At 38.0% G+C, this 26,461-nt stretch overlaps 2 protein-coding genes across 2 annotated transcripts in view; one reads left to right on the top strand and one right to left on the bottom strand.

Annotated features, from left to right (window-relative positions):
* c18h3orf33 (c18h3orf33 homolog (H. sapiens)) overlaps nt 1-26,461 on the bottom strand; it is a 466,419-nt gene that overhangs the window by 399,469 nt on the left and 40,489 nt on the right. The window lies entirely within an intron of this gene.
* LOC309507231 (uncharacterized protein) overlaps nt 237-26,461 on the top strand; it is a 44,769-nt gene continuing 18,544 nt past the window's right edge. Inside the window, exon 1 of the mRNA XM_082181366.1 lies at nt 237-370. The gene's annotated coding sequence lies outside the window, so the exon portion shown is untranslated. The remainder of the gene's footprint in view (nt 371-26,461) is intronic.

The raw sequence follows: 26,461 nt of genomic DNA, 5'->3' as shown, positions 1-26,461 counted from the left end.
CAAAAGCACAAGTGACCATTCAGAAAAGTAAAAGAGAGAAAATGATAAGTTTTATTATTATCATTAATAATTAATAGAATTTATTCATAGAAAGGAGCTTTGTGATTCCCTCGCGGTTTACAAATAGTGCATACACATCCATCTTTATGCAGGGCAGGGCTTTATTGCTCCTTGGTTCTCTTACGCTCTTTTCTCCGTAAACCCCTCCCCTCCCAGTTTTAGTTTTTTCTTTCTTTTTTTTATAATATTGACAATATTTGCCAGTCTTTATATCTGCTGCAGGAGAAGAATACAGACCACAATGCAGTCATTCCAAAATCAAAGCCTGCGTTTTAGAGATGTTATTAAGAAGACACCAGATCTTATTAAAGTAAGTCTTGCTGAATGCAGTTTTTGTTTCAATCTGTCTCTTTGAAGCCCTTGTGTTACGCTATTTAGCATTTGCTTAATGTTAAATGTTTCTGTTCAAGTCTGATTAATGGAGGCATGTTTGCATGATTTTTTTATAAGAACCCTACATTTCTGAAGCTAAAAGTGAAGTCCTCATATATATCAGAGTGCCCCACAAGAAACATTAGAGAAATGCACGTGTACATTTCATTAAAATAATGAGAGCATGAATTAAGCATGTAATTCCTCCTGAAAAATGCAGCATTGCTGGATGTTTTGCATGCTGGGATGTGGTTGCTGGTGCCCCAGTATGGAGAGTGGGATTGCTGGTGGACCAGCTACACCAGACCTATACAGCTCTCACCGGCATAAACCAGTCCGAATCATGGAATTCATGATGGTTTGCTTGATTTTTCAGTAGAGATACAAAACCCTTCCACTCCAACACAACTATTTCATAGACTCAGTCCTTGATGTACATCATCTCTCTCATTTTACACACCTACTTAAACACTGCAATGTTTGTACATTTACGTTGCCAAAGTGACCAACTAAAACCTTACTGAATATTAGAAGCCTGAAAATGTCAAACTACTAATTCGCATGAATATGTACATTTATATCAGCATTTCTATTCCAACTGATCTCACATGACGATTTATGATTTGGCATTTACTTATGTTGTCTTTCTGATTCTCTCCTCATTGCCAACTACCAATCAAAGCACAAAAAAGTAGCGAGAGAAACACAGTAAGAGAGAGGAGAGAGCAGTACACTGCATGCACTTCAGTTCAGTGGGTTTGATATGATGGTTCACTTTTCCAGACAGTTTCCAGACAAACATGTTATATCTGTTTACTGATTTTCCACCCTCTTGAATACCGTGTAGGAATTTGGGTGGTTACAGTTATTTTTTATGGTTGATTGGGTCTTGTTTGGGTGGAGTCGCTCTCTCTCTCTCTCTCTCTGTTGTTCACATATTTGCAATTCTTTGGAAAAAGTATACAATAAGTTTTGCTTGGAATGTCTGGAAATACTGACCAACCTACTGGAAACAGAGAGGGAATATGATCACGATATTTCTGGCAACCTAAAAATGTCATAGATATTAGTATTCCCACAACAGATTCTGGTTTGGGTGTGTCTTAGTGCCTCAGGTTAATAGTTGATTTGAAAACATTTTTCCTTTCAAACAGCACATGACTGCAATCTGTCATCAACAAGGTCATTGGGAGTGTCTTCCAGTTAATGATGTGCATTAATACAAAATATGTTCATATTTTACAGCTCTCATAAAGCATATAACCTCTTCAGGAATTGTCATGGTTTATTATTATCCTCAAGCAATGGTTTCTACAGGTTAATCCTAACCTGTAACTAACCTTACAAATGATTACAAAATTTGTCATTTTTAAAACGTTTTTATTTATAGGATTAAAGAGTAGAATAAAAATCTACATAGGCATTATTCATGAAATAATTATTATGACTCTATGTGTAGAGACTCCAAGACTTGAAATGGAAGAGTCAGATAAGGGAGATAATCTGATTTTCATCTCAAAAAATTTTGAGAAATCTGTGTTATTTCAACTTCAGGGCCCGTATTCATAAAGATTCTAAGAATCCTCTAAGAAAACTCTTAATTTAGCTTAAAAACTTTTACGTAGGAGTCTTAGCTTAAAAGCGATTCGGGACCGATCTGAGAGCAACTCTGAGTAAGGAAAAGACAAAAACTTTCATCTTAGTAAGGAGGCGGGGTTGACCCCGTTGCTATGTATGACACAATCTTTTGAAGACTATGATTGGTTGGTTGTCCAACAACACTATATATGTGTATATAAATCCTTTTTTTTATTTACCATGCAGTTAATTTCCTATAAGGTATTTGATTGGAAAGAGTGGAACAATTTTTATCATTCTAAGCCAATTACACTGATTGCTGGCATGTCTATTTAAGTGGTGGTTTGAATGTTGGTTTGAATGTATCAAACATGGAATTTTCCCAGTTGCCAAATATCGTAATGTAGTGATTACTTTCATTTCTGGCGCTATGGCATTTCTGTGCTGTGTTGGAGATGTTAGCGTGTCTCTAATAAGATCAGTCACAAACATGATCCCTGCACGATCTAATCTATAGTGTCTTATTAACTCACTGTTATTCATTGTCTGCAACACATTTCTTCTCCCTCTTCGTCTTTCTGCCATTTTCTCCTCTGCTAAAGAAACTCTTAAGCCTCTTAAAAGTCCTCGTCCGTGCTCCTAACAATTTTGACCTTAAGACCTCTTTTAAGGGTTAAGATGCTTTCTGAATTACTTTTTTCTTGACTGGGATTTTTTCTTTAATTTTAAGCGTAAACGGCCACATTTCTAAGAATTTTCTTAGAATTTTGTCACTAGGAGCTACTCTTTGCATTAAGATTCTTTATGAATACGGGCCCAGGCCTTTTTGATTTATTAAATATTTCAATCAGGTTTTAAAGCACATCATAGGATATAATCTGCTCTCCTAAGTGTCTTTAATGACATCTTTCTCGCTACAGATTCTAGGAAAGCTATGGATCTGGTCCTATTAGTCTTTGATTTGATTGACCATAACATTCTCCTTCTGCAACGCACCTCGGTTGTGGTGTACCACATGGCTCTATTCTCGGCCCTGTATTTTTTCTTTATATATTCTCCCTTTAGGCTCTATTTAAAACAAATATGACATATGTCCTTCCACTGTTATGCAGACAATACCCAGATCTATTTCCCCATAAAGTGTAATGATAAACATGCCTTATGGCTGCCATAAGCTTGCTTCTCAAATTATGGCTTACACAACATTTTCTGAACCTTAAAGGGATGGTTTGGAGTAAAATCAACCAAGGGTCCTTTGCACCATGACATCAAGGCAAATGTCTCCTCCCCCCCTTTACGTGCTTTTTCCCAAATCACTGAAGTGACCTTGACGTCCGGGTTAGCGGTAGCATGAGCTGTCAGGCAAGTGTTATTTAAATAAACTCCTGATGTACTTACAAACTTCCCAATGCCTCGTTTTATGAGTAAAGAACCTATTTGTACTACTGTATAAGTTTGGTACCATTCTGGGCATTATTATTGGGGTAATTTACAAGATACATCCTTGGATCCGTTAGCGCCTGCACGAAGCCATCCGGCTGATATCTCTAAATAAGCTCTAACTTTAAAAATGTTCAACCAAGGGAGAAAAGGCTTCAGGGGGGGTGTTTGGCTCGAGGTCACGGTGCAAAAGACCCTAGGTTGATTTTACTCCGAACCATCCCTTTAACAAGAGTATTGTCACCTGAAATTAAGCTGTTTTGACCGAATAAAAAATTATCTCGATCTTGATCTGGCCTCTCTTGCCCCATATAGTTCTTTGTACGACAGGATATGCGTTCCGTTTGAACAGAAATAAGCGCTGTTATTAAAATCTGTTTTAATCATCTTAATTTTTTTGGCTAAAGTAAAGCCCTTCCTGTCATTGAGCAATTTCAAAACGATGATTCATGCTTTTGTTTCCTCACGCCTCGATTACTTTAACTCTCTCGATTTTGGAATTTCTTATTTTTCTCTCTCTCGTGTTCTAGTCCAAAATGCTGCTGCCAGACTAGTAACGTAAACGTAGGTGACACGTAAGTTTGACAACATCACACTAGTCCTGGTTTAATTTGATCAAATATAGCATTTTCTTCATGGTTCGGTTCACTTTCATGAGGGAGCATTTCAAATCGTACCAAAATGTGTTAGTGCAAGTCACATGTGAGTAAAACTGTCCTCTTATTGGTCAGAGTTTTGTCTGCGTCATCAAGATGGATTGACATGTTCGCTCTGCGAGGTTATTGTGGCTTTTTCTGCAGCTGTCGATAACACAGAAAAACTTCATGTTCGGTCTAATTGATCAACTCTTTGGTTTTCAACTGCAATAACTAAAGTGCTCACTAACAGAATCAGACACTGCTGCTTTTTATATAACGCGTTTATATTATAATGCCGCTCAGTTCGTTAGGTCGGATTGCTTTCTCACCTCAAGCGAACCACCCCAAAGTTCGTTTTCAATTGGGCCGAGACCACCTCATTCAGGTGATCTCGGAGCGAATGTTTTGGTGCGGATTCGAGTGCGATTGTCGTGTTCATCTATACCTAAACGAACCGAGAAAATGCACCAGGTTCTGAAACAAACACTCCAAACGAGCCTAGTGTGAAAACGGCCCAAAACCCAACTTAAAACTCATTTATTTTCGCTGGTTGTTAATTTGGTTAAATTTTTTTTATCAATTTTTCTTACCCAACGGTTGGGTTTTGTTAGATTATTCGTAACGAACAGACAGGAGACAGCGGGCTCTTAACATGGAAGCTTTACTGAAACTCACATTCCCCGCGCATGCCGCGCATGCGCACATTACACATCCAAAACATCCTACCAGTACAGGTTTGTCCATATTTTATCCAACCATGGGTTAAAACAACCCATCATTTCATCAACCCAGTGTATAATCTTTTTGATTTTAGAATGATTTTAGGAGAAAGCCTAGAATGGAAGTGTTAGTTTTAGTTCTACTTTACTTTGTTCTAAACCACCAGAGCGCTATCCTAACTTATCTATTTAAGTCTTTCACTAGAGCCCATATCTTCGCTGAGAATCAGTATCAAAGTCGTCACCCCCATGACCATGACAGACCATGACAGACTCTATATCTCTAATTTTGTTAGAGATATAGTGATTAAGCTGTTTAGCTGTTCTGATTTGCAGTGTTGAAATTATTTATATTATATTATATATATATTATATTTATATCTTTTCTCTCTTTGTTCAAGTGGCATGTTGTTACGTTATGTATAGTCTCTTTCCGATTCTCGTCTTGCCTCAGTTCTTGAGGGTGAAACTACAGAGCTTGATTTATAAATATCTTGGGACGCTTGTTGGCGAGCGCGGGTTTTTTTTTTTTTTTTTTTTTTTTTGCTTCTTGTTGTACTATTAAGCGGCTCCTGTGCCAGCTGAATTGAGCAGCCTTTGTTTATATTTCAATTATTAACGTCAGTCATGTTGGCAAGCCGCATTGATGCTGCTGATAATTTTGTTAGAGATATAGTGATTAAGCTGTTTAGCTGTTCTGATTTGCAGTGTTGAAATTATTTATATTATATTATATATATATATTATATTTATATCTTTTCTCTCTTTGTTCAGTGGCAAGCTGCACACTGTGTGGATCACACATACACACCCCAATGGATCATTGTCTATCTTGTTTGGGATCTAAGCACCTTAAGCAGATCCTTAAGCCCTTTCAGATCCTACACTGTACAAAAAAAAAAAAGTTGAGAAAACTTAAAAGTTTAAGGCAACCAGCTGCAGGACATTTTTGAGTTTTCTCAACTTACGTGTTTGAGTTATCTCAACTTTTTTCATGTTAAATAGTTGAATAAACTTTAAAAACTGAATTTGTCATACAAAACGTAAGTTGGATTTTTTACAGTGTAGCTGTATAGTTTTATGCCATTGGCAATTCATGAAGACCTCATTGCATGTTAGAATGCTGAATTAGATCATTACCCCCAATGGGTGCAAACTCTTCAGAACGTGAAGTTAAAAGGGTGGCGATGGCAGTTACTCTGACTCCTAGGAAAAATAAGCTGAAGACCCTTTTTGTTTGTGCAGAGGGTGGATCCGCTGGCTGAAGACACTTTTGACTTCTATGAATGAAGGGAGGCATTTAACAAAAACCTAATATGCTTCTTGCATGGAGAATTATGTGGTCTCAGTATCTCCATCAGACTGATGCACAACCTGTCTGTCATGATGGAGACAGTTGCAAAGTCCAGTATCAATGCGTTCAAGTAGTGGACGGAGTTCAGATCGTGATTATGAGTCGATTTTAGCTGCAAATTCATTGTGTGCTAAATTAAAAGCACCTTTGGCTAGACTTAACCTTGATGCTTCACCTATTGTAACTAATCAGGTTCCTAACCCGTTTTGCAGTGCTTCTGGTCAGGTTAATGATTTAGTTGTCCCACAGTGTGGATACTTCATTAAAGAATTATCATTTGGCTTCAAGTCCTCGTTGACCATGCGGCCTGATAAGGCAACTATGCAAGTTTTTTGTATGCTGTTTAGTATGGCAGATGCAGGGTCAATTGGGTTGCTTTCAATGCCACCAGTAGAAATTGTAGTGGCATCACTTGTTGTAATATAACAGCCAGAATATAAACGGACTAAGACACTTGTGCATAAGACTTGCAGTGCTGTGGCCAATGTCGGTGGATCTCGAATGCATTGACACAGTTGTTGTTGGCATTCAATGCTTCACTACCATCATCAGACAATGCCAAAATATTACAAGCTTCATCACAAGTGATTGGGCAAGCTGCATCTAACTGTGGGTCTCAGACTCAGAATGAAGATGTGTCTGTGCCAGACTCTATTCCCAGAATCTGGTGAGAAACATTTTCCATCAACTCCCCCTTGTTCTGGGACAGGTGTTTGTTGCAAAGCTCAGAAAGTATTAGGCAGACATCTCTTTGCGTCTGAAATGCGTTCAAACCATGTAAGGCTTTGAAGTTTTGAAGACACTCCCTCTATTAGAGACACACACCTGTTGCCTATTGTAAATGTTTTTTGAAGGTCACTATTTACCCGAGAAACACTTGATGTCTGATGAAGGCCTTTAAATTTGTCCCAGTGTCATTGTTTTTAAAGAAATAAACGTAAATATACATCTGTACAGTGATTGTTGCACTTTTTTTCTAAAGTTGAAATTTAGTTTTTCCTGATCTGAAGCTCCTATATGGTGCTTTTATATTTTGGTGCAGTTTTATGGATGTTACCATATTTAATATTTACTTTGCCTCTGTCACTACGGTTACAGGCAATATTCACAGATAGTGTGAGAATGGAATACAGGCTTGACTTTGCTCATTCATACAAACAGAACTCAAGTCACTAACTGTGAACAGAACTATGCTCACACTTGTCAAACCCAAACAATGAAAGTGTTAAATGTAGCCCATAACTTGCGCAGGACACAGTCCTACTATATCAAAGAATTAAACCCTGTTCGGCCGGGACTTTTCCAGTGGGACATTAGAGAAATGTATGTTTCACAGACGTACTTTGCAATTTCCTGTTTTTCAGCAAACTCAATGGTCCTCTGAGAAATCTAATCCCATCTGAATGCAAATGTCTGTGATTGCTGATGTTGTATTATTCTAACTCTTCTCCAAAAATGTGTTTTTGACCTAACTGAGCTACCGTTTGTGCATCATTTAGTAAACTATTCCCTTCCAAATAGGATTATACTCTTAATGTGACAAAATTGTTTATACTTTGCTGTAATAAGAAGCAGTTGTATGCTTCCTTTGTAAAATATATGTGGAAAAGGCAGGAAAACATTTCCTGATGGTAGTGGCCTGATACTGTACACAGGAATACTATTACCACTCTTCCATTGACCTGCCACAGGTGAACTGGTTACCCCCAAATCCCTCACACAAAGGAATTCTCCGTCTAGCTATTTAATACTTTAACATTGAATAGTCTTCTCTGTTGATCATTGTAATTCAATTCTGTACAACAAAACATCAAAATACTTTCACTTGCTCCCACAGAAGATGACGCAAGTTAAACAAAGGGCTAAGGTTGTGAAAAAATACCTCTTCTTTTTTTATCTCCTTTCACATGACTCTAGATTTTCATAGCTGCTCTCAGGGGATTTTTATTGCTTAAATAGTGGGCAATCGCAAGCCTAGCATGATGTCATACATAGTGTTTATGAACATTGGGGGTTTTCCTGCAATTACCACACAAATTTTACAAAAGAGCCAAAGTATAAATATTTTCATCACATAAGTAAATACAGTATCCCCGAGTTAGATTAAATCAGTTTGCAGTTTGCCATGCACAGCCAGATTTACCTTTGAGTGCCCAATAATGTGCCCGCCTTTATCCGTTTGTTTGTTTGATTTGTAAAGTTATATGGCAGTCGGGAAAGAATGGGGGCTAGTTCCAGATAAAGCCACAGCATCGTTTCTGAATGAATCATAAATCATAAATCAGCAGTTTATATATAGATATACATGTGATAAAATATGGTACTGTTTGTGTATAAATCAAGCGTAGCGTTAGTTCTGGCAGGTCACGTTAGTCAAGCTCGGCTGATCCACATCTACCTATAGGAATATGACGCCTATCACCATATACATATATAAGCTCCTTCAATTTTATCTGCAGATATCGTGTTTCTCAGGAGCGAATTACCCTCCTCCCTCCCCAGCTCCTCCTCTCGCCCAGTCAGGATTTGGCATTGTGATTCCCCTTGAATCAGAATAAATTCTCGAAATATGTTGTACTTTAAAATCTTGAATTAAATATATTTGCAAACATTCATGTTGGTTCTGTTATTGAAGGGGGGTTATTGCTGCTCTTAATCATGCTAGGCTACAGAGATGCGCAGGGAGTTCTCGCCCAGAACAGAACTATACTGCCAATCCAAACTGTATGCTAACTGTCAGTCGTATTTGACGGTAGTGGTCCTGACAGAAATATATTTGAACATACTATATAACATTTGAGGGAACATGTATGTGCAATATATGTACAAAATTCATGAGAAAACATATAGGATGTATGTAACTTTTTTTATAAATATACCATCATACATCATATATACATTTCTGAATCAGTGTTCTGAACTAATTGGCTGAGTAAATGATTCAATGAGCCCTTTAAAAACACACCCTGTGCCCCACTGTGCATACTATCCACCCGAAATGTGAGATTAGAATAAGTGTGTCACATAATAACATAGTATGTTGAAAAGAGTAAGCCAAAAGTCCCCAGATGGTCTACTATATCTGAAAGATAATAGATCTGTGGAGATCTGTGGATCATGCCGAATCTGCCGATACCAGATTTGCTAGGAACAGATTAATCACCTGTCCGTAGAATAATTTATGCTATTTTTTTAACGCTTTGACTTATCTGCACAAAAATTGGTACATATCAGTGACCGCATGTACCGAAGGTATCTGAGACGTTTGAAGACAGTGCCACCAAGTGTTCTGAAGATATGATTTTTAAAAGAACTCTTGTAACGTTAACAAATATTGTCCAAAATCATTCATGATTTATGCCGATTCCAATAATATACCATTTTCAAACCTTTAGCTTGTTTAGCATTTTGAAGTATGTGAAAATATTTTTACTTCTCCTACAAATCTTTCCCAAGAACAAGGGAACAGCTTTCTGAAGTCGACTGTGCCTGGTTTAGTTGACCTGTGCTATGTTAGCTTTATAATGCCAGAACACTGATTCAAGTCCTGCCCTGGGTGTGAGTTTTCTTGGGCAATGATTACAGCCATATTGGCGTAATAAAATGGGTTGGGGGACTATCTGTAGAGCAGATGGAGGGTGGTATTATGTCTAATGCAGCATCAATCATACATAATTATATGTTATGACATCAGTACATCACATGAAATGAACTCGGGGGGCCACATGAAATGAGGTGGACATATGACAATCACAGTATAATGAAATTAACTTGAAGATAATTTTTTAACTTGAAGATGATTTTTATTTAATAAAATGCTATATAAATAAACTTGATTTGACATAATGGTGTACAATGTCAACTGCCATTTCAACACTGTCAGGAAAAAACAGCAGCTTGTCACCCTTTATGCAAAGAACATATTTCCTTATATATGAACGATCAGTATATATATTTTTGAATGGATATTGAAAATATTGTGCTATAATAAATGAGGAATTGCCGCTTTTCATATATTGAAAAATGTGACAATATATTTGCTTATATCGTAATGTATGTCATTTTATATTCAATAACACACTTCTATACATAACATAATGTAATATATAGATATACATGTGATAAAATATGGTACTGTTTGTGTATAAATATATTTGAACATACTATATAACATTTGAGGGAACATGTATGTGCAATATATGTACAAAATTCCTGAGAAAATATATAGGATGTATGTAACTTTTTTTTATAAATATACCATCATACATAATTCATACATTTCTGAATGAATCAGTGTTCTGAACTAATTGGCTGAGTAAATGATTCAATGAGCCCTTTAAAAACACACCCTGTGCCCCACTGTGCATACTATCCACCCGAAATGTGAGATTAGAATAAGTGTGTCACATAATAACATAGTATGTTGAAAAGAGTAAGCCAAAAGTCCCCAGATGGTCTACTATATCTGAAAGATAATAGATCTGTGGAGATCTGTGGATCATGCCGAATCTGCCGATACCAGATTTGCTAGGAACAGATTAATCACCTGTCCGTAGAATAATTTATGCTATTTTTTTAACGCTTTGACTTATCTGCACAAAAATTGGTACATATCAGTGACCGCATGTACTGAAGGTATCTGAGACGTTTGAAGACAGTGCCACCAAGTGTTCTGAAGATATGATTTTTAAAAGAACTCTTGTAACGTTAACAAATATTGTCCAAAATCATTCATGATTTATGCCGATTCCAATAATATACCATTTTCAAACCTTTAGCTTGTTTAGCATTTTGAAGTATGTGAAAATATTTTTACTTCTCCTACAAATCTTTCCCAAGAACAAGGGAACAGCTTTCTGAAGTCGACTCTGCCTGGTTTAGTTGACCTGTGCTATGTTAGCTTTATAATGCCAGAACACTGATTCAAGTCCTGCCCTGGGTGTGAGTTTTCTTGGGCAGTGATTACAGCCATATTGACTGTAAGGATGGATTTCTGCTAAGACTGAATTCAAGAATTCGAACCTGCAATAAAACAATAAAACTCACTAATCTGAAGAAGAGATCTATGGGACAGAGAGCACAACACAACTGGCCCAATCTCATCCCCCCCCCCCACCCCCCCCCCCCCCCCCCCCCCCACGCTGAGTTCTTGACTCTGCACACTATCTTCTGCCCTAAAGGTCTCATTCAGTCATGCAAATCTCACAAAACTACTACTGTCTCCAGCTGTTTTATGAGAAGTCATAATAAATACTGGTGCGAATGGTAAAGGAGTTTCATTCCCGCAGCAAGCAGAACAGTCAGAAAAAAGAAAACAATGTCTGTTCTTCTGATGTTGGAGATGCCCCAATAAAGATAACCGCTGATAACCATTTATATTTATCCCCCAAACTCAGGCGTCGTGACCCCTTGGGGCACGAGAAATGGTCCAACGAAAGCTGAATAAATATTTGGGTGCTAGATGTTTACTGTTATTTTGTTCCACTTGGGTATTAAAGGGAATTGGCAAACCACTCAAGGAAGCATCTGTAAACAGAACTTCCCACACTGTTGCTCTGTGTCTCTATTGCAGGTATGCTGACTCTTTTAAACTATTTTTTAAATAGTACGTCATCTGAAGACCTTTTGATTTCTGTCTATCACTGATTTAGCAAGTTGTATGGAAATGGCTAAAATAAACTACACTTTTTTTTGTACGAGTGAGCAGTAGGCAACCGACTTAAGAGGTATTAGCAAACCCTGCATCCACTGACTAAAATCAGAATTAGCAAGTTTGTGACCGTGAGAAACACGATCCGGCCGACGTGATCTCTATGCGGCATTGGGTCCATAATGAATTAATAACTGAAAGTATGGAATGCCAAGAATAATCAAAGATCTAAATTAAATCACAATTCATCTTTTGATCAACTGTTAAGATATAAAATCAGTAAAAATTAAAGAGTCATTTAAATTTGGAGTCAGATTAAATTATTTATGGAGTCAGAAAAAGGCATTCACGCTGAATTCCCTTCGACCACGACACTGGATACCGTTTTTGGGCCAGTGGGTGGAGTTTACATGACGTAATAAAATGGGTTGGGGGACTATCGGTAGAGCAGATGGAGGGTGGTATTATGTCTAATGCAGCATCAATCATGCATAATTATATGTTATGACATCAGTACATCACATGAAATGAACTCGGGGGCCACATGAAATGAGGTGGACGTATGTGACCCTGGACCACAAAACCAGTCACATGGATCAATTTTTGGAAATTGAGATTTATACATCATCTGAAAGCTGAATAAATAAGCTTTCCACTGATGTATGGTTTGTTAGGATATAACAATATTTGGCCAGGATACAACTATTTGAACATCTGGAAACTGAGGGTGCAAAAAAATCGAAACATTGAGAAAAATTTTAAATTGTCCATTTATGTTGGCGATTGTGCTGCATTCACTCACAAAAATAAATGTTTTATATATTTACGGTAGGAAATTTACAAAATATCTTCATGGAACATGATCTTTACTTAATATGCTAACAATTTTTGGCATAAAAGAAAAATCTATAATTTTGACCCATACAATGTATTGTTGGCTTTTGCCACAGATATACCCGTGCGACTCGTGACTGGTTTTGTGGTCCAGGGTCACATATGACAATCACAGTATAATGAAATTAACTTGAAGATACTTTTTTAACTTGAAGATAATTTTTATTTAATAAAATGCTATAGAAATAAACTTGATTTGACATAATGGTGTAGGGATAGGCAACTCCGGTCCTGGAGGGCCGCTGTCCTGCAGAGTTTAGCTCCAACCCTAATTAAACACACCTGAACAAGGCAATCAATGTTTTCAGGATTACTAGATACAGGCAGGTGAGTTTTAATCAGGGCTGAAGCTAAACTCTGCAGGACAGCGGCCCTCCAGGACCGGAGTTGCCTATCCCCATTTCAACACTGTCAGGAAAAAACAGCAGCTTGTCACCCTTTATGCAAAGAACATATTTCCATATATATGAACGATCAGTATATATATATATATTTTTTTTTAATTTTTTTTTTAATCGATGTTGAAAATGTTGTGCTATAATAAATGAGGAATTGCCGCTTTTCATATATTGAAAAATGTGACAATACATTTACTTATATCGTAATGTATGTAATTTTATATTCAATAACACACTTCTATACATAACATAATGTAATATATACATGTGATAAAATATGGTACTGTTTGTGTATAAATATATCTGAACATACTATATAACATTTGAGGGAACATGTGCAATATATGTACAAAATTCCTGAGAAAATATATAGGATGTATGTAACTTTTTTATATATATATACTATCATACATATTTTCATATATGAAAAGTGTAACTGCAAACAAAGTGAGATAAAGGTTTATGAATGTGTTCTGTGACACTTGTCTACCTAATGTACTACTTTGAACCTGTTAGGGATCAGCTAGTGAAAGGCCCCACACACATCCTTGGTGTTATCTTATGGCTTACCTATCTGTGCTATTGACATTTGTGGTGTAAGTTTTACGGATCACAAACCTGTAATATTTACAACCTTGCTCTGTTGTCCATCTGTAAACAAAATGGTCCATCTGTTTTCTGCCTTAAAAGAGGTTTCCAAGTCTTGTAACCCAGAATGTCCTCTTGATTCATAGTGTGGTGAAGAACATCTTCTAGTCGTGAATGAGTTAAAGCCTACGCACATTGGCCAATCTCCTACACATCTGTTGAAACGGATGCAAGATACTCTACTTTGATAAATGTCTTGTCATAGTGACTATACCAGGGTGTTTAAAACATGCTGTTGTCCAACCTCTTTTTACAGTTTTTCTCGATTGCTTAAACACTATGGGCCCTATTTTAACGATCTGAAACGCAAGTATCAAGCGCGAAACGCAAGTAACTTTGTGGGCGGGTCTTGGGCGCTGTTGCTATTATACCGGCGGGATAAATGACTCTTGCGCCCGACGCAAATCTAAAATGGGTTGGTCTGAAGTAGCTTCATTATTCATAGGTATGGTTTGGGCGTAACGTGAAATAAACCAATCAGAGCGTCATCTCACATTCCCTTTAAGAGCAGGCGCGCTTATTCTATAGCGGATTCCTATGATAACGGCGGATTTGCCAGACGCGCGCCAGCAGCGGTTCACAGCCGAGGAGACCAACGTTCTCGTCAGGGCCGTAAAACACAGAGAAGTGACGTTGGGGATGGAGAAACACACCCAAATTAACTTCGGTTAAACAGGCGTATGATAATTTGGGTAAATGTGTAAGCTAGATGTATGCTTTTATAATAAACTATATCTCATCTATCTAAATATCTATCTATCTATCTATCTATCTATCTATCTATCTATCTATCTATCTATCTATCTATCGTAATAATGTATGATTTGCAAAAATGAAAACTGCTGCTTCTGTGTAGATGAGAGAATCAAAGTGTATGCGCGTTGTGCACACGCTACATTGGTTATGGCCAAGCATGTGCCCTTAAAATAGCATATGAATAACATGCGCAACGCGCCACTGGCTTTAAACTAGATTTTTTCGGTTAGTGGCGGAATTGTTTTCTAAACCTGTAAAATAGCTTGAGGGAACGTTTGCGCCGGAACACGCCTCCTCTTTGCGCTGAACCGCCCCCAGGAGCGCAAGTGTATTTCTTATGGCGCTTTTCCACTACACAGTACCAGCTCGCCTCGGCTCGCCTCGACTCGACTCGACTCGGCTCTGTTTGGTTTTCCACTGTGTAAAAGTTGTACCTGTACCCGCTTCCAGGTACTTTTTTTCGTACCACCTCCGGCGAGGTTCTAAGCGAGCTGAGGCGATACTAAAATGTGACGTGAAAACACGGCAGACTGCTGATTGGTCAGAGAGAATCGTCACTATTCACTGCGTCATCATTGCACGCGCCAGACGGAGTATCCTGAATAAAAAACAGCAAAAACAAAAACATCCAAAAACAGCATACACTCGATTTCCTCCATTGTCCTGTGTGTGGGTAGCGGTTGTGTCTCGCGCGTCTCGCGTAAAAGATTAAGTCACGGCAGTTTCCTGCGGCGTCGCTATGACGACCAGATACTATTGTGGAGGTACTATCTGCAATGGAAAACGGAGCGAAAAGCGAGCCGAGCCGAGCTGAGTCGGGTCGAGTCGAGGCGAGCCGAGGCGAGCTGGTACTGTGTAGTGGAAAAGCGCCATTAGTTAACCGACGTGCGTCTGTGGAGGGAAAAGTCCGCTGTGCGCGGGTGCAAAATAGGAATGATACATGCATCGCTGTACAAAGTCAATTGCGCTGGGTGCAAGATAGGGCCCTATAACCAGGCTTTTGAACTAAAATTTCAAAACCATAATGCCATTTATCAAAAAGCTCACCCATTTCACTAAACTTTAAACACTATTCCCTGTTTTGACACATAAGTCAGATTTGTTGAACTGTCACTGCAAAACTCTACACACAAATCCCTTTATTTCTCATTGCCTACACCATGTTGTCATGTATAAAGCACTAGCATTCAATATTGTTCACTCATGTCAGCACAGCTTCAGCTCAGTTAGACACAATTACCCAAGTGGAAACACTGAGTCAAAATTTAACACATCAATCAGATCCTTATATAGATAGATAAAAGGGCCCAAATCAGTTTATTGAGTTTTGGAACAATGGATCCAGAAAGACATGAAGGAAGAGATCGATGAGGGATAAGAAGGAGGAGGAGGAGGACGAAGGGCAAGGGCAAGAAGACAAGCAGTCTCAGATGAAATTCAAGCCACTCTGCTTGTAAGTAAGCTACGAGTAAGGCCACATTTGAGTCGCTTTACCGTCACCTCGAGAACCTTCAGGGAGGTGTGTGGCAAACTAAATTCTATCACTGAATAAAAGACAAACATTTCCAATAGTCTTTGATGAGGTTTATTGTCTTGCAAGAAAAGGCCAGCAGACGTACAGTCACACAGAGCGGCTGCAGAGTGTGACAGTGAAGGGAGGGCATCCTTTCTCCTTTATAGTGTTGACTCCCAGAATGTTATCTTTCTAGGCAAATGATGGTATTTCAACCATACGTGGAACATTCTTAGACGTGTTCATCATATTGTCTCCTTGAGTGGAGGCTCTCCTGTCACGTACCAACACTCTTTACCACTCCAATACAATTCCATATTAGAATAAGGTTTGTGTGTGCTCTTTTACTGTCATATGATGGTCACACACATCTTACTGTAAGTAAATAAAATAAAATAAATTTAGAGGAGAAAAAAAAAAGTAAAACAGGGAATTTTTTTTTGTTTTGTTGTGTTGTGTGTGTGTTGTACTGTGTAGGACATGAATGAATAAATATGTGCCAATGTATCCATTGGTTGTGTATTTTGTGTTTATCATGTGAAAAGGTTTGTGAGGGGGGGAACCACAAGCAACATAACTTACCAGTTTTGGAAATGTTGTTTTGAATTTATTGCACCAGTGTGTTAGACTATGTTGTAGTGTGTGTGATTTTTGAGGGCTTGTGTGTCCTGTCTGAGGGCAAAGTTTGGTTTTTCAGCAAGAGTGAATGGTTTTGAGTGTAGAGCTGCATTTTGACCTGAAAATAGGATGTTTGGGGAATTGGGTGAGACGTTATGGATTTGTGTTTACAGTTTTGAGAATACGAGGCATAGTTTCAAGAAATGTGTTTAAGCAATTGAGAAAAACTGTAAGAAACCAAATCTTGATCCTACTGTTTTGTCAAACCTTAGACCTATCTCTAAACTACCTTTTACTATGAAAATTATCGAGAAAATAGTATTCCAACAATCATTTGAACATAAATACATTTTTAAATTACATTATTTTAAATGTCAACTCATGTGATCTTGCTATTCTTTTATTACTAGATTTGAGTGCAGCATTTGATACCATAGACTATAATATCCTCATCTCCCGCCTTGAACACTGTGGAGGGAGATAAGAGATAAGTGGTTTATCTCTTATCTGTCAAACAGATGTTTTTCAGTTTATCTTGGGGAATTTGTTTTCTGCTGTGGCTCCATTCATGCTGTCCCACAAGGATCTATTCTTCATTCATACTTCCAAAATCTTGCTTATATAAACCATCTGATAAAAAATGTTAAATAAAATATACCAGGGATCAGGCTTTTTCTGTAGTTACCCAAAAACTGTGGAACAGCCTTCCACTGTGAGTTGAAACTTTTCAATTTAAGATAGATAACTCATTTGTTTTTACTGGCTTTTATTGCACCTTAGAGATTAATATAATTCCCGATTCTGTGTTTTGTTTGTTTGGATGAGCAGTTTGGTAAATTTTTAGTTGCTTTAAACCGTGCTCTAGAAATAAACTTGACATTGTAGGGGTAAATAAGGTACAAAGATGTCCTGTTAAGGACATCCCCAGACATCCCCAGACATCCCCAGGCATCCCTTGACATCCCCAGACATCCCCAGGCATCCCTTTTTATCCCCAGTGACGAGCAGTTGTACCAATAATGGAAAAATGCTTGCTTTCAGAGAGTGCATAACATTTGTTAGGAACATGTCTATCCTCTTTTTAAGGCTCAAACATTTTTCATTTGCAAAAACCACAGATATTCGGTTGTTTGTGAGGTACTTCACATTATCTTCTATTTATGATGTGTGGAACACACAACTAACAAAATTGGATCACTCGCAAATCCTGGCCAAGCTTTTGGCCAAGCTTGATAAATGTTAATGTCCCATTGTTGCGGTCTTGGAATTTTTAAGCACAGTTTTGTTTCTCGGCTTAAGAACACCATACAGTATTATCCTGGAAATCCTGTAGAAGTCAGCCAATCTGATAAGCACTGTCTTCCTTGATAAATCATTACCGTTTAATATATCTGTCAGCTAACAGTCTTTGGTTGTTTTGTGGAGGTGTGCTGTCTGAGGCTTGGACTAGGTGTCAGTAAAGGACCAATGACTGCCATATCAGTGCAACTTAAACAAATATCGGGGTGCAACTTTCAAGCAGAAGGAGCTGGATGAAATATTCTGAATGATATCAATCCACAATCTGACTTCTGTGCAGCCTTGATTCAACCGATGCAGCCTTGTCTACCGGTATATCGCCAACCCTTAATGCAGTGGTTCCCAATTCCAGTCCTCGTGACCCACTGCTCTGCACATTTTGTATGTCTCCCTTATTTAACACACCTGAACCAGATCATCAGCTCATTAGGAGAGACTCCATGAACTGAACTGAGTGTGTCAGATAAGAGAGACATACAAAATGTGCAGAGCAGTGGGTCACGAGGACTGGAATTGGGAACCACTGCCTTAATGAATGGTTGATGACAGAATGGAGGAAAAAATCATGAGAGAAACCAGGCTCAGGCGGGGGACCAGTCCACCTCTGGCCAGACATACCCAACATGGTGTGGTTACAATTCCAGAGCCTTGAATCATAACCCTTATTATGGTTGGGTGATATACCGGTAGACATAATTAACGAGCAGAGATTTTGGACTACATGGTCTCTATTGTTATTACATTCACGTGAAGCTGCCGTAATGCGGCATCACGAAAGCTTATCATTTTAATGTGTTTTTAGGCTTTTCAGTTTAAAAACATGTAATTTATAACATTCAAGCTCAATACACAGCGAAAGAGGATTCATTCTGTCTATATGTGAGCTATCTGAGTGCGCACACCTGAAACGAGCACATATAAAGCGCACAAGTACTGAACTGATTTCTTTTTGGCGCCTTATTGGGCTTGAATGGTCAAACACAAACGCTTTTGTGTCAAAATGGCACAATCCTCGAAAACACAGTCGCTCGTCTTAAGCGAACGTAAACAGTTGAGAAAGAAAGCAAGTCATATCAGTACATTAGATCAGTGCATTCGGTCTTAAAGTGACGGCAGCCTAATATATCTGCTGCCATCTGAGCCATTAATGTTATCAAACAATCTCATTGCTCTTAATTGAATCGCTTTGGTAACTTTTTTAAAGAATACATTTACATAGTGACTATGCAGTTTTTTTTTTTAAGTAGTAGCCTATTTCTAGGCCTATATAGAGCTTGATGTGTTTCAGGTTGTTCTATTGTTTTGTCCTATTGCTTGTAATTAGTTTCTTTGTTCCTGTTTGATCACTGACGGTTTACTTGTCTTCAGTGAGCGTGAGAGGTTTTTTCTTATGTTAGTTAGACCAGTATTAATTTTTTGTAATATTGTAATTGGTGATGAGTTTCTGAAATTTCAATGGTATCACATTTTTTTATATAATAATAATATATAACATTTAAAGCAAACATAATATTGTATTATCTATCGTTATCGTGAAATAAAATAACTCATATCGTGATATAAGAGTTTGATCATATCTCCCACCCCTATTCGAAACCATGATCAGCAATGCAGCGATTGGCTGTTGTCAAGACAGCGTTGTAATAATATAATTAAAAAAGTAAACAGTCAAGCAGACAAAATGACATAAAAGTTGTAATAGATAAATGAAATGTGTAAATGTTGTTTACACAATTCCCAATTATTTCCATTTTTACGATTTTTTGTATTTGTACAGGCTTTACATTTACATTGTAATTAGCAATTCCTTTAATTTTACATGTGAAGCAGATAAAGCTTCTTAAGGGTTAATAACATATTTCTAATGGCAACTTTTTAAGGTTTTTCTTAAATCTTGTTAATGTGAAATTATCTGTTCCTTGACCAGTTTTGAGCTTATGGACTCCAGGATGAGATTCGAAGAACCTAACAATCCTGGATCAGGTAATATCGTCAACAGTAAAATCCAGATGACTGAGTCATCATCGAACGATATTTGGATGTTTGTAAACACCTGGCAAATAAATCTTTTTGGAACTTAAGATAGTAGATATGAATCAGGCCTATCATGTCTGATCATGTTCTGATTCGATCCCCCCTCTTGTACAATACTATAACTTTTCTCTGTTTTCTGCAATGTCCTGTCCAATGAAGGTTAATTAAAAACCACAGAAGGGGCACAATGCAAAACTAAATAATGAAGGGTGTGTATAAAGAAAGCAGAAATAGCTGGTTTGTTAGGACAGGTCGGGAAAATACCTAGTATCATAGTGGCATTTTATTTGTTTTCCCCTCCTTCATTTTTGGTGGAGTATACATGTTTTTTTTATGGGATGGAAGGGATGACTTTGCCATTGAAGGAGTAGAGGAGCTAAATAACAATTACACATTCGACCTGATTTATCATAGTAACACAAATTGTGTATACTTGAATGTGAAGGCAGAGGCATCAATATACGGGTGTGATAGGGGTGTGTTTGCTTTGTTGATTTCAATCAGAGCAACGGATGATTTAGTGCCTCCAATTCACCTATCCTGCATGTTTTTGCATAACAGGGGAAACCAACATTGGGAAACACCATTGGGAAAATCCACAGTTTTCATGAACACGATAGTCCAAGTATCTAATATACACTGCCCGGCCAAATAAAAAGTCGCTGTTTGGATTGAAATGGCAAATGCTTAAGAGTCTATAACTGGATCATTATTGCAGTGATTATGTTTGTAGCATGCTACGTGTTTGGCAACAGTTATTCTAACCCTAATTGATGGTGTGTAGCTTTTCATTTCTGAAACAACCATGTAAGACAGATCATGGCCGTGTTCCGGGACGACAATGCCAAGATTCATCAGGCTCAGATTTTAAAAGAATGTTTGGGAGGGAGCATAATGAATCACTTTCACAAATTGTTGCCTCGTCTGAGTCCAGACCTTAAATTCATTAAAAGTCTTTGGGACGTGCTGGAGGAGACTTTACAGAGTGCTTTTACAAAAATGTATGCACCTCTTGATGGAAATAAATGTGAGTGATGTAAGCTTCATTATGATAGCGTCATCCATGACTTCTGAAATAACATGATGTGATTCATATCATGCATAATGCAATACCAGGTTCAGATTGCGTCATTCATTGATTTTCCTAAAAAGCAAGTAGCCTACTGTCCAAACGGAGTCATAGATTTATTAATAGATCCAGTCAAAGGTGTGTTTTAGTCATTTCCAGTTGAGATCCCTTCACTTTATTACTCCCTTTTCCTCTGCCATTCGCAAGTCAAGGGCATACACTGACCCAATAGCATATCTTGAAAACTATATGTTTAACTATATGCTAGTTAGAAACTCACCGTTAACACAACGCTTGACTGCTTGTCTGCTGCTGAACAAGAGACCTCTTTATTGAAGAGAAAGGGTGGGCTGGTGTCACTACAGTGACCTGGATCGCCAGCAATCAATGGAGCACGCTCTGCTGGACAAACTACGTAATTACACAATTTACAAGCATTTTATCTGCAATATATGATTCATATTGATGGCATATCTGCGGCATATACGCCGATGCAGATATATCTGTGACAGGCTCATATTGGCCGATGAATCGGTCGGGCTCTAATTACAATAATAATTAACGTACAGTAAACAACTTACTGAGCTCTTACTTGTACCACCTGACTGCTGCAGATTAATTTTGCCATTGATAGTGCTGACATAAATCTGAGTCTGAGGACGTGAACAGCTCCGGGTAGAACGTCACAGGTGGCCATCTTGTAATTACGGTAATTACAAGTTTGTTGTTGTGGTTCAAAAGGAACTGTATAAGGCGCCTGCTGTTTGTTTGAGGCGCTCTCTGATTGTATGTCCACAACTTTTTATAGCCTTATGAAACCTGCTGATGACGTGTGATGTCTGCGTGTGCAGGATGTGCGGAGGTATGGAAATACATATGTTGACCATAGATGTTGACAGACTTCCACATAAAATATATGTACATTTTCTAATATTAAAGGGATAGTTCACCCAAAAATGAAAATTCTGTCATCATTTACTCACCCTCAAATTGTTTCAAACCTGTATGAATTTCTTTTTTCTGCTGAACACAAAAGAAGATATTTTGAAAAATGTCGGTAACCAAACAGTTGATGGACCCCATTGACTTATTAAAAATACTATGGAAGTCAATGGGGTCCATCAACTGTTTGGTTACAGACATTTTTCAAAATATCTTCTTTTGTGTTCAACAGAAAAAAGAAATTCATACAGGTTTGAAACAACTTGAGGGTATGTAAATGATGACAGAATTTAAATTTTTGGGTGAACTATCCCTTTAAGACCACTTCTATTATTGATTGCTGTCAGGATGGGAATAGAGAGTTTCATCCAGAATAACCAAGAGTAGATTCTTGCTGCGTTGTTAAATCTAGACCATACACTAGTTACAGATGTGCATCGGTTTGGCACAAACCAAATGTTTGGGATTTAGGAGTGGCTGAGCCAAGATTTAACAAAAGAGATTTATTTATATACAATTATTCACAAAGGCAGCTGATGCAAGACTCTGCAATGACTTTCTAAAAAATAAATAAATAAAGTTATATCCACAACACAAGACTAACACACCGGACCAACATAAAAGAAATAGCGACGACAAAAGCTTACTGTGGAGTCTCCTCGCGTCTACTGCATCTATGCCAAATAGTTGAACACACAGCAAAGACTTAAACATGCTTGAACACACCGCAAAGACAACATCCAGCAGAGAAATAGCATGTATGTACTCTGCACCTGTGTGAAAGGAATTTATTGCATACCAGCCAGTGGCAGAATAGTTAGTATTGCAAAGATAAAAAATCATAAATTATGCTGAATCCGCCAAAAAGTCACAGATGGCATTTAATTTAGTGGCAACCGTGCAGAACACACCACAAATAGGCTACAGAATAGGCTTCACATTGGCCCAGTTTCATCTAGCACATATTTGTGGCCAGTTTAAACACATGATAAAGATTTTCTGTGAGGTCATATCAGTAGAACCGTAATGCCTTAAACATCATAGTCATAGAGATAATCAGATTTGGCACTGAAACGGCACTTAAAAAACTAGCAACAACAGAAGCTTACTGTTTGAGTCTCCTCACGTCTACTGCAAGAGATGCATTTGAATACACCGCAAAGACAACAACCATCAGAGAACTAGCTTGTGTGTTCTGCACCTGTGTGAAGGGGAAGAACTACCAGCAGAAAGGGTCGGATTAAGGTCACTTAGGGGATTTTATACAGGCTCTCTTGACTTCATCAATTGCTTCAGCTTGCTTTCATTACTTTCATTTTCTGCTCTTGTGCACTGGTTGGAAAAGCTGAATAACCAAACAGAGTGATTTTCTTACAAACGGGATGCTGATTCAACATGCTGAATCAAAAAAGTTTCATTTGGCAGTTTGAATAGTGCTAACAGTCAGTGGCACACCACAAAAACTAGGCCAATTAGGCTCAACATTGGCCTGACTTTTCCATATGAATTTGATTTGATTTACAGCATTTAAATAATCTAATTTATATCATCTGAACCATTTCCAAACATTTATGTCCAGTTTATGCATGTGATAAAGATGTTCCAGTAAAACCACAACACCTCAACCCCCATAGTCATTGAGCCACACAAGTCCCCCGGTTGTGACTCGAGTCGGTTGTGACTCGAGTATTAAAGCTGCCGTCGGCAAGTCTGGCAGATTGGGTCGATTAGCCAAAATTTTTAATGTTTACAACTCTCATGCCCCTCCCCACTACCAGCGAGCACCCTCCCATCGAGGTCGTGCTCGTCAGTGCGTCACTGTGCGTGTGTACCTGATTTTCTGTGAACGCGTCCGTCTCTTCAGCATCTATCAACACCATGGACTCGGAGGTAGGCTGCCCTGGCTAATCTATCCATAGATAGCAATAACCGAGGAATTGGAAGCTTGTTAGTAGATTTTCTCTCCGCCATCACGCTTCATGCAATCTCCAGGCGAACTTCAGGCGTGGCGTGTGCATGTGATATTAACGTCGCGAGTGAGGGGGGATCTGTGGCGTGTGCACGACCTGTGATTGACAGTCAGATCTCACACCCCCCTGCGCTGATTGGACCTGATGAAGCGGGAGCGCTGGATTTTTGCTAAACAAATAACACGCTCCAGGTGGAGTTAGAAGCTCGGGTTTTTTTCTAAAACCACCTTATTTATGTTGTTCTGTCGGATTATAGTGTCGATTACACTGAATATGATCAAAAAAATGTTGCCGACGGCAGCTTTAACAGAATGAAAAAAGTTCTTCCCCCCATTCGGAGAGGATGGGTTTGAGAAAGCTGTCAGTTTTAGCAACAAAAAGTCTTTTAGCAACTAAATGTGATGCTTCTACAGAGTAAAGTAGAAGTAGAACTTCATTTCAAATGAACAGTGTTTTATGTAGGCCTAATCGTTGACATGCAGTAAGCAGTGAACTTAACACCAGATTTGACAATCTAGGGCAGATTTCAGAGAAAAATTTTTTAATTCTGCAAATGAATAAAACATCAGAGGAGGATTTAGGGTGATATTCAAGGTGCTGTGCTGCAACATTGCGGTAAATACACATCTAACACTAGGTGGCGCTATAATAAGGCAATTTGCATTTTGGATCTATGGAACCCTTAGTGCTACAAACTAAGTAGCCTACTTGTATATAACAGAAAACTTGTATATATTAATGTATATCTCCAATTCAATTTCCACCTATAAAAATTCCGCAATTTAGAAATTTTCCTAAAAAATCCTCAAATGGGGGCGATACAACAAAAAAACCTTTATAACTCTGCAACTCTTCATGAAGTTGAAAATTGGTATGCATCTTCTCTGATGGATGTCCTATCATATCCTCTAATATGACTTGTGGTGCGTCCTAAATCATATAGCCTACTGTCTGAATAGGTACTACATTGGAATTTGAATTTACTTCAAGACCGTTCAAAAAAAAAGTTCTATATAGTATAAATAAGGGTCGTCTAAATTAAATTCGGACATAATACATCCACCATGTTGTCATTGTCATGTGACCTACCAGCGTCAGTTGCATCGCTTCACCTCCATTCTCTTCCGTGGCTTCATGGGATAGTACAGTGTCCATCGAATCTGTACAGTTTTTCGCACACTATATAGTAATTGAGTATTCGATTTCGACGTTGGACACTTAAAGGGATAGTTCACTCAAAAATGAAAATTGTGTCATCACTTACTCAACCTCGTGCATTGATCTAAACCTGTATGGGTTTCTCTGTTCTGTTGAACACAAAAGAAGATATTTTGAAGAATGTCAGTAACCAAACAGTTGATGGACCCCATTGACTTCCATAGTGAGGAAAAAAAATACTATGGAAGTCAATGGGGTCCATTAACTGTTTGGTTATCGACATTCTTCAAAATATCTTCTTTTGTGTTCAACAGAACAGAGAAACCCATACAGGTTTAGAACAAGACGAGGTTGAGTAAGTGATGATGATTCAATTTTCATTTTTGAGTGAACTATCCCTTTAAAAAAACATGGCCGCCAGCAGCCAATCAAATTTCAGTGGCTAATAACATCAACTCTGAATGGCTTACCATTACAAAAGTGGAACTATTTGTACACGATGGCTGCGTCCGAACTCGCACACTCTCTTGAGTAGGAACTTATTTTGAATAAGTAATTACTTCACGACCGCTAAAAAGTGCGTTCTTCTATATAGTATAAATGTGTGTATTATGAATGTAACCTGGACCTACTACATTCACCATGTTGTTATTATCATGTGACCTATCAGCGTCAGTTGTGTCGCTTTTCTGCCATTCACAAATCCTCTCCCGTGGTATCATGGGATTGTAAAGTGTCCATCAAATGCACACTTCAGAATCTCGCTGGAAGAAGTAGGTCATCCGGGTACTTTTTGCCTACACTTTTATGATTTTTGTGAATTTGGCCATACATATGCTATTACTCGTCACATACTGTTTTTCACCTACTATAGGGAAATATGCGATTTCGAATCTTTTGTCAAAATTAGCCACAAGGTGGCACTATAATAAGCAACTTCATATTTAAGCTAATACCTCTGCAGAATCAAAATAATTTATTCGGCATCCTTGCTTAAAGCATGAACAATGGTAAATCAAATTTTTATGATTATCTAACAACTTTTTTTTCCGCCATTCTAATCTGTTAAAAAAAAAACTCCTAGGCTGTTTGTCAGACCTTTACTAAAATTCCCACACATAAGCTCTATAGTCTGAGATGGTCTCAGATGAGCATAAATAGTCTCATTTTCTGACAGCAACTGACTAAACTTTATCAAAACTTTTTTGGTCTATTGAACAGTTTGGGAGATCAATACCCTTTATCTTGTGTCCATTCTTTGTAAGTGGAGAACATATTTTTCCAGTAAAAAAATAAATAAATAAAATTGTCACTGCTCACTCCTGCTGAACGAAATTTAAATGCTTAAGTG

This window comes from Leuciscus leuciscus (assembly GCF_965113295.1).
Source record: "Leuciscus leuciscus genome assembly, chromosome: 10".
NCBI classification, from domain to species: domain Eukaryota; kingdom Metazoa; phylum Chordata; class Actinopteri; order Cypriniformes; family Leuciscidae; genus Leuciscus; species Leuciscus leuciscus.
The sequence above is the reverse complement of the archived record's forward strand: the minus strand, read 5'-3'. Positions and strand labels throughout refer to the sequence as shown.